At 50.6% G+C, this 7890-nt stretch overlaps 1 long non-coding RNA gene across 2 annotated transcripts; it reads left to right on the forward strand.

Moving 5' to 3' along the window:
• Positions 1–474: 474 nt before the first annotated feature.
• On the forward strand, positions 475–3389 carry LOC110364078 (uncharacterized). 2 transcript variants are annotated; one of them, XR_002422577.2, is made up of 3 exons: positions 475–1875; positions 2536–2643; positions 2782–3389. It is a non-coding gene; the product is annotated as an uncharacterized LOC110364078 (long non-coding RNA). The 2 variants fall into 2 exon arrangements; XR_010468120.1 differs by having other exon boundaries at positions 477–1848.
• The last annotated feature ends 4501 nt before the right edge of the window (positions 3390–7890 follow it).

A 7890-nucleotide genomic window follows, 5' to 3' on the forward strand; every position in this document is an offset into this window, starting at 1 on the left:
CCAGCCCAGCCGTGCGAGGGAGGGATCGGCCGCAGCGCGAGCTGCGGGTCCCCTCCTTGGTAGCTTGAACAGATTAAGTCCAAGCACATTAAATTCACTCCTTTACACAAGGCATAAAGCAAGGTTTATGTGCTAATTAAGCCAGAGTTGAAGGTTATAGTCAGGCACTCAACTGCAATTGTCCTAGTGCATTTTAATTAGTTCATCACTCGTACGAGTTGGTTTCCCATGCCCAGTGTACTCGTTCCAGGCACATTCCTGCTGTCTCCCCATGCAAAGAGCAGCTTGGAGAGAGACCCCACAGCCACGGCCGCTGCCATCAGGGCATATGGAACTATAATACAAAAGAAAACACCCTCTAGGAAGACGAGGTATTTTCTAGGCTGTCTGTCTTTTTGTGCTTGATTCAGACCGAGTTTGGCGGCTGGAAGCAAGTCCCGTCCTGAAGAGCGCAAGAGCTTGAGAAGAGGCGCCCGGCACCTCCGCCGAACCAGCCGCTCGTCTCCCGCAGTCACACCTGACTTCGTCGGTCTAACTAGTCTGATGGTGTCCCTGTGTTTTTTGTGATTGGGCTAATTTATTTGTTTTCATGCTAAGTTTTATTGCTTATTGATTTTCCAAGTCATTCTGAACCGATGTCAGCTTTTATCTGCTTGAAGCAATAGAAATCGTTCTGCGGAAGATACACTGTGTAAAATCTTATTGCCAGCCAGACTAACATCTACAAATAGCGTTAATTACCGTGATTATGATCCCGTTAGATGACAAATTGAGACCCATTGTCCCTCCATCGCACCACACAACGCTCACTACAAAGGACTCACACACTCCGGATGCAGTAGCGTGTGAGTCACAGGCCGAGGAGCGAGCAGCACCCGAGTGTCACCACCACAGACTCCGGGGGTCTGGGTTCCCTGTCGTCCTGTCGCTCGGTCTGAGGAAACACGACAATCTATTCATGCCACGATCCTGTGCAAATCGCTCCAGCATGCTTTTTAATCACTTCCAATTACTTCAACCTGATTTGGATCAAAAAAAGGGAAACTAACGACAAATCCAACCACAGCGGGAAGGATGAAGAGGCCCTTTATGGGTTGCTTACCACGGATTCTTGTCATTTTGTCTTTTTCTAGCACAAGATGTGATGACTGTCAAATGAGAAATTGTTCTTCATAACTATTAATTTCCATATTAGTTTAAGCTCCACACACTCCACAAAGATCTACTGTCTAACGCTACCCTGGCCCACGCTGGCCGACCAGGGGGAGCGAGCGGTCACGCAGGCAGCGGTGGCAGCAGAACGAGCAGAGCCCACAGGGACAACAGCCCTGTAGCTGGGGACGGGGCAGAGGCCGGGGGGCAGAAGAGGATGAATGGAAGAGTTCTACTCTGGCCGGCAGTGGTGCTCTCAAAGGCGGTAACAGGAGGCAGTAGCAAGGAAGACTCGGTGGTTATTCACTGCTCCACCTCCTTCCTCTGCACAGTTCAGGGCAGGAGCTCGCTTTTCTTCTCACCCAGACGGAGCTCCAGAGCCGGGCTGGCACCGAGCATCCTGCCGGGGCTGGAAACGCTGAGGCGGCACCGCCGGCCAGGGGAGCGGGAGGAAGGAGGAGGGGAAGCGCTTCTCAATTTAGAAAGTAATAATACAGCTTAATCGTACCAGCAGCTGGCAGCGCTATGCGGAGCGAGGTGAGGCCTCATTATCGGACTTGGCAGCTGTCTACTCTGCTGAGCGTGTCGACGGAGAAGAGGAGGCTCCTTCCCGCAGACGGGCTGGAGACGGGAGGGCGAGGGACCCGGCGGCGCTGAGAACGGGGAGGGGACGCACGTGTTGCTCCAGAGTATCAGGTGGGACTTCACTCCATGTCCAAACAGGTGAGGAGGGAGACGGTGCTCCTCAAGGAAGCAGGTGGGGAAAAAGTCATGACAACAAAGGCCTGTCTGCAAACAGAGGTCAGTTTAAACGCTGTGAGAAAGAGGAGGAACTGGTGGGGGGTGAGAGCTGCCACTCGCATCCCAGTTCGAGGTTCCTGACCCTCCTGCGGCGGCCGATGCTCCCAGCTCCAGGGGTGCCCAGGACGGGACCCGACCTTGAGGACTGCGGCCTCGCAAACACTGCCGAGTGCAGCTCAACACGTGCAGCTCGGCCCCTCTTTCTGCTGTTATCCTCTTCCAACACCAAGCAGGAGGAAGGGCAAATGCGACTGGGATGGCTTATATTCCCATAAGAAGAACTGAGCTCGATTTTCATTAGCGCTAAGATCCCTTTCCACCATTTAGGTTATGGAAAAGGTCCTGAAAACAAGGCGAAAATAATTTACATCTGGTTTAAAACTCCTTCCACTGTCAGAGGGATGTGAAAGATTTTCCACATAACTGCAAAGAAAACCCTTCATTCTCCCGTTTCTCAGCTCACCACCACGCAATGATGCTGAAATTGTTGATTAGCTGACATCCAACACTTAAATGTTACAAGCCTTTATTATTTATTTTTGGGGCAGAGAATTACCACTACGTGTTATTTTTATTTTACAGATCCAGCTTCTGAAACTACTTAAAAAGCTCTCGATCAAAGATGTACAGCGGTGCTGACAGAACACAGAAGAGTTTTCGCTGGGGAAAGCCATCATTAATTATCAGACTGTAAGTAGCACTGATAGTGCAAGCATTTGATTTTGATTTAATGTCTAAATAAACTCACTTACAATGGCAAAGAGCTTCTTGTTTAATTGAAAAGCACTAAGTTTTCTATCCCCCCTCCTTGGTTTTCGTTCTGGCCAGGATCCAGGTGTAGAAATAGGAACACAAACAGAAGGCAAGAAGTCAGGGTGAAAAAGCATCAGGGCCACAGGAGCCTTCTGCCAACACCACTGCCGAGCTGGCCGCGCCATCTCGTCTCCTCAAGGCCGCCCTTGCCCTCTGCGTTTGCCGCCAGCCTGCCCTGGTGCCTGTCCATCCGTCCATCTGCCCACCAGTCCGTCCATCCATCCATCTGTCCATCCATCCACCCCTCCCATTTCTTTTTCTGTATCTCCCCTTATCACACTCGCTGCAATCCCACCACCATGGGTTTATCCCATCCACCCCCAAAAGGGGATTTTCATCCTGAGCAAGCTCTTTGCTCCAACACAACAGTATGAGAACCCAGGGGATGCAGATCAGGTTTGCGTTTTCCAGCTGGGCGCTGAGCCGCCACCAGGACCGTTTCCCGGGGCAGGAGGCGATCGTGTGCTCAGCTCCAAAGGACGTGGGCAGAGGGAGGGAACAGGCAGCTTTTCTGGGGCATCTTCCTCCTCCTTAATGTAGAACACAGTGTCATTATTTTCATTTAATAAAGTGGAACAAACTTAAGATGCTTAAACGTTGATTAAAGGCTTTGATCTCTCAAAGTGCGATTAGTGTCCTTCTGTCGAGGAAAGTCACTCTGAGAAATGTATATGCTGATTCCGCATAATCCCCTCATTAATTCTGTGTCAGATATTGTGTTTTCTGGAAGCACATGACAAGTCTTTTCTTCTTCCCTTCCTCCCCCCTCCCGGAGCGTTTCTGACCCAGCACCGCCCTGCAGTTCGGGCCCTGCCCCACGGGCCGGGGGCAGGAGGGGACAGCCCCACGTCCTGGGCAGGGAACCGGAAACACAAACCCCCTGCAACAGACCCCGAATCCCAGCACCCCGAGGCCCGACCCAGCTCGGCTGCTGGATTCTGGGCATTTTGATCCAGTTAAAACATTTGCATGTGGGATCAAAAGAGCTTCATTTCAGTTTCCTAAGTAAAAATGGAGTTGAATAAAACATGCACAAAACCCTGTCCCTGCACATCTGACAAAAGATGAAAACCAAATGAATTCCAAGATTGATATCTCTGCAGCAAGCTCTGTTGCACAGGGAACATCTGCGTTTATTGTTCCACATCACATAATAAAAATATCCTCTACTATTAATTTCAGATGAACATTTTTAGAGTCCTTTAACATAAGGCAAACCCTCCATGCAGCCGCTGGTGAACACGAAGTCACAGGGCTGATGTTCTTTGTGGTTTCCTGACGGTTTTGCAAAAAAACAGGGAAAAATTAAACCAAAAAGGAGTTTTAGAACTTTTTGGTGAAACAGAAGAGCCAAAAGGCTCCTGCTTGAGTTCAAGAAAACGTCTCCGGTGTGCAGCAGTAAATAAATAAGTAGGTGCTTCTCGCCCACCTGCAGCTCTGGTTTGGCTGAACAGGCTGCAAAGGAATTTCAAATCCATGGGTTATTCCAAATTTCAGAAGCAACTCCTGTTGTCACAAAGGGGCGTGGGGACGCTCTTACATCACACAGAACACGGGCAAACCAACAGCACCGAAACCAGAAACACTCCAGTATTACCAAATCTGCACTTTTCTTCCCCTAAAAAAGTCCCAGCTGCAAAACATGCCAAGTTTCCCGCTGAGAACGCCCTTCCTCGGTGATGGGGACGGGCGCTGAGCAGAGGTGCCAGAAACAAGTGTCCTGACGAGGGTGCGATGGGAGGGGAAGGTCCGTGGTGACCTCCCCGCTCTGCCAACGGCAATACAGGTGCGACCCGTCCCCAGGGACAACGCCACCTGCCCCAGCCCTGCCCGCTCAGGGCCGCGGGCACACACACCTTCTCGGGTCCTTCCCTCTTCCTCAGAGAGTAACGAGAAAAGCCGCCGCCACTGCCTCACTTGGCATGCGCTCACTCTCTCCGCACTCAGGAGCTGATGGTGACAAGATTTAATAGCGTGATATCACTTCAATGTGAAGAGCATAAATAAAGCTCTTATAGCTCTGTAATTACGTGTGCATTGCACCCATTAACCATTCATCTGCCTGCGAGGCCCTGCGCAGCGACAGGGCAACTTCAAAGGGTTTTCTGTATTAAGAACTAAAGTCTCGCTTAGGAAGGGGGAAAAAGGGAGAGGAAGAGAGGTTTGAAACTCTGCGTATCTCCTGGGTGTCAAGAGTGTAACCCGAAGGCAATCTCGAGGTCACGATGCTACACTTAAAACTGCCTTGTGCCTGGAATTTTCTTCTAGGAAATCAGGAAGCAAAGGTCCCATCTGGTCCGTGGCATCACTTGGCAGACAAGACTCATCTCTCAGATGCCGAAGCACCGGGATCAGGATTGGTGCTGGGAGCACAGACACAACCAGATTGAGCTCGGTAACAATCTCAGCATCTCCACCAAAGCAAAAGCAGCTCAGTCACTTAAAGCAAATAAAAGCGGCATGTACTCGATGAGTTTAACTCTGTGCACGTTCAAGAGTACAAGTATTCCCGGTCCCCACCGCCCTGAGCGCATCATGTAGATCAGATGGAGCAGTGAGAACAGGAGACCGTGCCAAAAGCTCTTCCAAAGCCTCTCTGCTGTTAAAGGCGAGCAGAGGAACGGAGTTCTGTGTGCACAGAGCTCTCAATTTTCACCCCGGTTTCATCCGGCGTCAGAGAGAAAACAACCCCAAGCGCTGACGCTCGGCTGCAGCGTGCCGGGCTCTCGAGCTGACTTGTTGGTGATGTAATACATTATCACTTGCCAGGCAAAAATAATCATTCCAAATGAAAAGCGATGGAAAAAGGAGAAAGTGAGATGTTGTATTTAAAAATATCAGCATTTTGACTTTGTCTGAACTTTGCTCCAGTTCTCTGCAACAACAAAATCCTAGCGAAATCAGGGTAAATCTGGAAAGCATTTTCCTGTCAACAAGTGCTAAGGGAACAGGAGCTGTTGGAGTCCCTCTGAGCCACCTCTGCAGGTTTGTTTTACTTAAAGGTTGTTAAGGCTGGAATACAAACCACCCTCCTGCAAGCAAAAGGGGAACACAGCCTTTGGTCTTTTGGGATAATGACGCTGCATGATGGAAAACTCCCCTTCCCGTCAGCAGGAACAGCCCCTGCTCCAGCAGTCCCTCCCTGCTGCTGCACTCCGGCCGTGCAACAGCCGTTCCCATCCAGCGCTGCCGGAAACCGCAGAGCGCGGCCGAGCAGGAGAGCCCGGCCAGGACGCACGCAGCACCGGAGCCCGTAACGCGGTTCACGACACAGCAGCTTCTGGAGGAGCCTGGAGCTCCCGTATGGACGTGCAAACCGCTCCGTGCCCGCGCGGGCTGCGCCGCTCCCTGCGCGCCACCCCGGCCCAGCTGCCGGAGAGGGTTCAGCCTGAGCCTCTGCCTGAGACCAGTCCCAGAGCCTCCAGATGTCAACCGGTGCCAAGCAGGAAAGCCCCACAGGCTTCTCTACTGGAAGAGACCAGACTAAGTGATGAAAACAGCGATGTAGTGATGGGAGATATATCATTTTAATTTTCAAAACCTTGGATTTGAAAGGGTAAGCAAAACTCATGAGAATAAAACCCACACTTAAGCTGCAGGAACTAGTGAATTACACCAAAGGTTGTGATGATTAGTAAACAATTAGGACCAATGTTCCAGCTTAACTAGCGCCACTGAAGCTGCATGCAGCTCATTTCCAACAACAGGAAAAGAGGAGACAGAAAAAAATTCTAAGCACAGAGCCAGCAAAATTAAACTAAGAATTAATTTCATCCATTATAACTGACTGTTGTAAATTAAATCTAGAAGAAAATAATTAGTAGCACGTAGCTTTTAGAGTTTGATACAGACTAGGGGAATCAGATTTGTTCATTAGGAACACTAAACTCATCTGCTGTGCTCGGGTGTCTCCAGCATCCAGCCCATTGTCACAGCGGGGTGTGCGGCCACGCGCATTCGCTTCATTAAGGCCTAAATCCTCAGCCATCCCTGGAACTGCGGGAGCTGAGCCAGGCTACGAGTTCCCCAGTGAGCAGGACGAGAGGTTTGCTGCTCTCATGGCATCTGCAGAGCAGCATCGTCATTCCAGCCTCGCTCCCTCCACGCCAACGTGGCAAGTGCTCCGCTGCTGGGGACGTGCAGCGTCCCCCAGGACCGCCCAGTATCCGGGAAAGCAAGTGCCTTTTGCCTAGAGAGCAAGGAAAGCACTTTGAACCTCATTTTCTGCAGCAGGGACTGCTGGCAAATTGGATAATCATGTTGGTCTACTCTAATTGCTTCTGCTCCGTACCACACAGCAGCCTCAAAGGACCTCTGCCAGCGAGCTAAGCCTACAGTTTGGTGGGGAACCCCTCCTGTTGATCCAGCTTCCCTTTGCAAAACCCTTTGGGTCCAATTCCTGCCTCGCTAATTCAGTTTAACGCCATGATCAGTCCCCCCAAAGGAGTGGAAGTGACGCTGGAAGTGGTGCCGGGTCCCAGGCAGCACTGCCAGAGCCTTCTGCACCTTTCCGAGGCTGTTGGTGACTCTGCTCTGGTCCTTTCGTGCTCTGGATCAGCGATGGTTGTAGAGAAATCAGTGTCAGTCCCATGAAGCTTGTTGCTGTACCTTGAAAACTCAGGTCTGGGAAAGCAGCGCCCGGCAGGAGTGCGGAACCGACCCTCCGGGGCTCCCCACGGTGCCTTTATCCATGTGCCTTTACACTTTACCGGCGTTTAAAAATTCACAGAATGACGCTGTCACCCCACTACGGAAAGAGGCCAGAGTCTGGGGGGTTAAACTTCCTTCTTCTCTATCTGAAGATATTTTCTCACAAGGTGAGAAGCATTAGAAAGACCCGGCTTTGAGCTGTAGATTTTAGAGAGCAGCAGGAAATTAAGTTATATACTAGCTATTTCTTTTTTTTTTTTTTTTTCCCGACAGGTTATTTTTATGCATTTATTTAATTAATTCCTTTGGCTTATATAAGGGTAATGAGATTTTTGCATGTCTGCAGCGCTCCCTTTCTCAGCAACATTTCGCAGAATCAAAAATAGCCCCGCGGCTGCTCCCGTGCACAGACCCGGCACAGACCCGGCATGGATCCAGCACAGACCTGGCATGGATCCAGCACGGATCCAGCAC

Source organism: Columba livia, chromosome 26 (assembly GCF_036013475.1).
Source record: "Columba livia isolate bColLiv1 breed racing homer chromosome 26, bColLiv1.pat.W.v2, whole genome shotgun sequence".
NCBI lineage: Eukaryota > Metazoa > Chordata > Aves > Columbiformes > Columbidae > Columba > Columba livia.